Here is a 6,581-nt window from a genome sequence, read left to right as displayed (position 1 = left end):
GTGGGCCACTATTTCACTTGTGTGAGCATCATGACAGGTTATTTGCTGCTACGTAGGTTAGACCATGAATTGCTTAGACAGATATTGCTTATTTTCCCCCAGTCACCCATGTAGCACCTTCTGGCACTAGATGCACTGTCTGGGGACTGACTTTCTTCCAGCTTCCAGCCATGTCATTCCATTTTATCTGCCAACCGCATATGGTGTCTTCAGCAGTAGGGTCTTAGCATTAACCTTTGATAGGTCATCAAGTACTCTGACAGAAATCTGTCCTTCTTTTAGGAAACCTTGTAGGTCTCTCTGATCAAAAGCTCATTATGGATGATAGCCACATGCTGGCACTGGGAGTTACAGGTCAGTGCCCACTAAGAGAAGGAAGAAAATGAAAACATATAAAAGAGTTAGAGAGACGAGAGAGAAACTGTAGAAAAGATTAAGGTCAGTCTTCATCATACCCTCTCCAGTGCCTTGTGGCTCAGGTGTTCCCTGTAAGGGCCTGGTGAAGGTTCAACCATTTGGTCTGCCTTTTAAGATGTAGAATTTTATGGTACCATTGCCGTTTGGGTCTACATTTGTGTCTTCTACTCCCTTCTTTGCCCTCCCCTCCCTCCCCACCCACCCTGTTGTCTCGTCCTCGAGATGCTTGCTGGGCATGTCGGCATCTTGGATAGATTCAGGTTAGGTGCTGTAGATGAGTGAGACTAGGCAGCGATTTTCTTTCTATGTGTGATTGGGTAAGTTCACTGAGAATGATCAGTTCCAGGTTTAACGATTTTTCTTCAAATTTCATTGTGTCATTTTTTTCTTAATGATATGTAGAATTCCATTGTGTAGATATACCACATCTTAGTTATCCATTCTTCTATGGATGGACATCTGGGTTGATTCCAGCTCTTAGCTATTATGAATTGAGCCGCTATAAACATGGTTGAGCAAACCTCTCTGCACTGAGGCTTGGAGGTTTTAGGGTACATGCCCAAAAAGGGAATAACTGGGTCTGTTGGTAACTCTTTAGGGAGCTTTTTTAGGAGTCTCCAGATTGCTTTCCAAAATGGTTGTACCATCTTTCATTACCACCAACAGAGGATGAGGGCTCCTATTTCTCCACCTCCTTGCCAACATTTATTTTCATTTGATTTTTTGATGTTTGCTATCCTTGCTAGGGTAAGGTGGAATCTCATAGTTGTATCAATTCTAATTTCCCTGATGATTAGGGATGATTTTTTTAAGTGTGTGTTTGCCATTTGTATTTCTTTCTCCGTGAACTACCTGTCCAGCTCTTTGCCCCATTTTGTGAATGGGTTGTTTGACTTTGTATTCTTTAGGTTTTTGAGTTCTTTGTAGATTCTAGAGATTAGGCCTCTGTCAGTTGGATATTCAGCAAATATTTTCTCCCATTCTGAGAGTAATCTATTGGTTTTCCTTAGTGTATGTTTGTCTGTGAAGAAACTCTTCAGCTTCATGTGATCCCATTGGCTCAGTGACTATTTTAAGTTCCTGTGCTACTGGGGTTTTGCTCAGGAAGTCTTTTCCCATTCCTATATCATGGAAAGTTCCTCCCATATTTTCTTCCAACAGTAGCTGAGTGTTTGGTCCTATATTTAGGTCTTTGATCCATTTGGACTTGAGTGTTGTGTATGGTGAGATGTGTGGATCAAGTTTCAATTTCCTGCATATGGTTTTCCAATTTGTCTGGCATCATTTGTTGAAGATTCTGTCTTTTTTCCAGCCTATATTGTTAGGGCCTTTGTTAAATATCAAATAGCTTTAGTTACTTGACCCAAAGTCTGGGTCCTCAATTCTATTCCATTGGTCTGTACACCTGCTTTTATGCCAGTACCATGCTGTTTTTATTACCATGGCTTTATAACATAGCTTTAGATCAGGTATGGTGATGCCTCCAGAGTTATTTCTTTTGCTGAGGGTATGCTTAGATATCCAAGGCCTTCTGCCTCTCCATATAAAATTTGAAATCATTTTTTCTATCTCTGTGACAAACAATGTTGGGATTTTAGTTGAAATTGCATTAAATCGGTATATTGCCTTTGGTAAGATTGCCATCTTCACAATGTTAATTCTGCCTATCCAGGAGCATGAGAAGTCTTTCCATTTTCTCAAGTCCTCCTCAATTTCTTTTTTGAGTGTTTTTATGTTTTAATTGTATACATCTTTCACTTCCTTGGTTACCATTATTACAAGTTTTTTTTCTTTAAAAAAATCATTTTTATTTACTTATTTGAGAATGGATGCCCCACAGCCTCCAGACAGAGCAAACCAAGTCCAGATGCATGCACCACCATGTGCACCTGGCTTTACATGGGTCCTGGGGAATCAAACCTGTGTCTTTCAGCTTTGCAGGCAAGTGCCTTAACTGCTGAGCTATCCGTCCAGCCCTGTAATCTCCTCCAAGAAGAGGAACCATGGGTCTGGATGGACGTGTGCAGTGCGCCAATGGCCGGGACCCGTTAGGCTCAAGCCCAGGACACCAAGGCCTTTGGTCTTCCATCCGCAAGCAGTCAAGTCACTTCCTAAAAATGCCTCCCACCCGGAAGGCAGGAAGGAGGCCAGCGCCGTCAGTCCCTGTCCAGGACACGTTCACTCGCCGTTTTCCGCTGCTGGGGTCCAGCGCCGCGCAGCTCCCTGGTTCTTTCCAGTGAGATGTCACACCAGAAGCGCAGGCTTCCCTTTCAAACTTTAACAGATCCACATCAGGCAGAAGCAGGTGTGTGCTCCCGGTGGGACGCCCCGCCTGGTGGCAGGCCCCGCCCCTCACCTGCATGTACAGCACCCTATTACAAGGTTTTTTTGTTGTTGCTATTGAAAATGGGACTGTGTCCCTTATTTCTTTCTCTCTATCCTTGTCATTTGCATATAGAAAGGCTACTGATTTTTGTTCATAAATTTTGTATCTTGCTACTTTGCTACAGGAGTTAATCACCTTCAAGAGTTTTGGGATGGAGTCTCTCGAGTCTCTTACATATACAATCATGTCATCAGCACATAGAGCTAACTTAACTTCTTCCTTTCCAATTTGTATCCCTTTTATTTCTTTCTCCTGTCTTACTGCTTGAGCTAGGACTTCCAGTACTATATTGAAGGGCAGAGATGAGAGAGGACAACCCTGCCTTGTTCCTGATCTTCATGGGAATTCCTCCAGGCTCTCTCCATTAAGTATTATTTGGGGCTTAGGAACTTTGTATATTGCCTTCAATTCTCTCCAATGTTTTGATCATGAAGTGATGTTGTATTTTGTCTAAGGCCTTTTCTGTATTTATTGAAATGATCATGTAGTTTTTGTGTTTAACCTTGTTTATGTGGTATATTACATTGACAGATTTCTGTATGTTGAACCACCCCTGCGTTCCTGGGATGAATCACACTTGATCAAGGTGGATAATGCTTTTGATGTGTTGTTGGATTCAGTTTGAAAGGATTTTGTTCAGGAACTTTGCATCTAAGTTCATCAGGGAAATAGGCCAGTAGTTTTCTTTTCTGGTGGCATCTCTGCCTGGTTTTGGAATTAGGGCGATACTAGCTTCATAGAAGGAGTTGGGTAGCTTTCCCTGTTCTCCAATTGTGTGGCAGAGCTTGGGAAAGATTGGTTTGAGTACTTTCATGAAAGTTTGATAGAATTTAGCTGAGAAGCCATCTGGTCCTGGACTCTTCTTTGGGGGGAGTTTTTTTATTACTTTTTCAATCTCACTGAGTGTGGTAGGTTTGCTTAGGAGATTAATCTGCTTTGAGTTTAGCTTTGATAGCATCTATTCCTCCATAGTATCCAGTTTTGTGGAGTACAAGTTTTTCAAATAAGTCCTGATGATTCTCCCAATTTCACTTATGTCAGTTGTGATCTCTTCTTTTCCATTTTAAATTTTGTTAATTTGAAGAGTCTCTCTCTCTCTCTAGCTCTTTTTTTTTTTTTTTTCTTGATCACATTGGCCAGGGGTTTGTCAATCTTGTTTATTTTTTCAAAGAACCAGCTCTTAATTTTGTCAGTTTTCTTAATTGTTTCTTAGTTTCCAATGCATTAATTTCTGCTCTAATCTTAATTATTTCTTTCCTTCTGGAGTTTTTTGGATTGGATTTTTCTTCCTTTCCAGTGCCTTTAGGTGGATGGTTTGGTTATTTATTTGGAATCTCTCTGTCTTTGTTATAAAGGCATTTAGCACTATGAATTTTCCCCCTGAGGACTGCCTTCATTGTGTCCCATAAGTTTGGGTACAATGTGTTCTCATCATCATTCGTTTCTAGAAATTTTGCAATTTTATTTTTTATTTCATCCACCATCCATTTATTGTTTAAAAGTGTGCTGTTCAAGCACCTCCAGCAGCTGCAGATCCAGCAGCAGCAAATTCAGAAGCAGCAGCTTCAGTAGCGGCAGTGGGGGCTTCAGCAGCAGCAGCTCCAGCAGCAGCAGTGCCAGGTCTGTGGGGCCACAGCTGCCAGGCTCAGCTTGCCACACAGGAAAAGCCAGTGCCCAGCTCCAGAAAACAGAACAGTGTTCCAGCGATCCAGCCAGCTTACTTGAACCCATAGGGCGCAAAAGAGGAATGTATAACTGAGACTAAAATCATCCAAAAAGGTAACTGAGATTACACCAGGGAAGGGTCTCACTTGGTCACAAGCTGACTAGGAACCCTCAACAGAACAGAAATCTTAACTTCTTTGTTGATAGAGAATCTGGTTGTTATAATACCTACTCTTACACAAATACTCGGTGTTGTCTTTCATTGAATGTGTACATTGTGTAGTTATATTTGAGAATCTATCTGTATTTTGTTCCGCTCAGTCTACTTTAATACTCCCATAGCAGGAAAACCAAACCCCTAGGAACACCTTTGTAGATACTCTGAGAGTATTAAGAGCCACACCTGGCAGTTCCGGGCCAGGTGGTGGCTGCTGGTCCCCAGCGCGCTGAGGGCGCAAGCGAAGGGCAGGGGCCAAGGGGGCGCGAGGCAGCAGCGATGGGGGGACTCCGGCCCCGGCGGTGGCCCATGGGACAGGAGGCATGAGGCTGCGGCCTGCCCAGGGCTCGGGGGGTGGGGGGAGCGGGATGGGGAGATGGATAAACTGACCATCATCTCAGGATGTCTCTTTCTGGCTGCCGATATCTTTGCCATCGCCAGCATCACCAACCCAGACTGGATCAACACCGGCGAGTCAGCAGGAGCACTTACCGTGGGCCTCGTGGGACAATGTCAAACAATCCATGGACGAGACCGGATCTGCATCCCTCCCCGGCTTCCCCCATAGGGGGTCACCACACTGTTTTTTATCATCATGGGAATCATTTCACTGACTGTCACATATGGCTTGCTTATGGCTTTGCACTGGCACAGAAAAGCTACAAAATATGCTCGATGGATAGCGTTCACTGGAATGATCCTTTTCTGTATGGCTGCCCTCATATTTCCAATAGGATTTTACATCAACAAAGTCAGAGGTCAACCTTATAAATTACCCAACAACACAGTGGTTGGGTCATCATATGTACTTTTTGTCTTATCCATTTTCTTTACAATAGTAGGACTTCTGTTTGTTGGCAAAGTGTGTTTACCAGGCTGATGAATATCGAAACTCCTTGAGTCCCGTGATTTTTATTTTGGTTTTGATTTGTGAAGAGGGGGGGCAAAGACAAGGCTGAGCTACTTGTGGGAGGCGCTCAGATGAGACTGACGCTAGAAAGAAAAGACGCTTTGATTTGTTCTCACTATGCACTTTGGATTTAAAACAAATGAGAGCCTTTTCCATAACCAAATACAATATTGACTAAATCTCTTGAGCATATACAGGTAGTCAGTCTGCACTGTGATAGCAACTTAGTAAAGGAGAATGCTTTATACTGAAAAGCATGTGGCCCTTTGTGACTCTGTGATTCTGTTTTTACTGTCTAATGATTCATTTGAGGGAAAAAAAAATCTTAAGTATTTTGAATCATCGTGGACCAGAGGTATGCAAGAGAGGTTCATGTGGGGCTGGCCTCACCTCCTAAGAAATTAGTGTTCACAACTTCCTTGTAGTGTTAAGAGCCTTTGGCACCAGAGTGGATTGCTGTTGCATTACTGTACCACAAAGCCAATAGATCAAAACTTGTTCACTAAAATGTTAAAAAAAAATCTCAAATTCCCTGTGTACAAAAGAAAAAACAAACAGCAAAAGATATGTTTGGGGTGGGTGGGGAAAATCTTCCTTATATTTATATAAATATATATATATATATTACATATATATATATATATATATATATATATATATATATATATATATTGCTGATGCAGTAACAAAAAAAAAAAAAGAGCCACACCTAACACCTTAAGCTCCTACCCTGAAGATATATAACATCAGATCAATTGATACAGGTAAGAATACCAGGCTAGCTAGACAATCCAATGATTAACTTAATCCAAGATGCAATAATATATACATTATAACACAATAAACACTAAAAAGAAAGACAATATAAATCCACCTAAAAGTATTAATGCATCAGAAATGACCTCCAGTGAGAACGAGTTAGAGGAAATGACTGAGAAAGATTTCAAAAGAATGATTGTAAATATGTTTAAAGAAGTTGAAGAACA

The 6,581-nt window shown here is 41.7% G+C and overlaps 1 pseudogene; it reads left to right on the top strand.

Moving 5' to 3' along the window:
• The first annotated feature begins 5,061 nt into the window (after positions 1–5,061).
• Positions 5,062–5,774, top strand: LOC101597428 (annotated as a pseudogene).
• The last annotated feature ends 807 nt before the right edge of the window (positions 5,775–6,581 follow it).

The sequence above is a fragment of the Jaculus jaculus genome, chromosome 5 (assembly GCF_020740685.1).
Source record: "Jaculus jaculus isolate mJacJac1 chromosome 5, mJacJac1.mat.Y.cur, whole genome shotgun sequence".
Classification (NCBI taxonomy): domain Eukaryota; kingdom Metazoa; phylum Chordata; class Mammalia; order Rodentia; family Dipodidae; genus Jaculus; species Jaculus jaculus.
The sequence above is the reverse complement of the archived record's forward strand: the minus strand, read 5'-3'. Positions and strand labels throughout refer to the sequence as shown.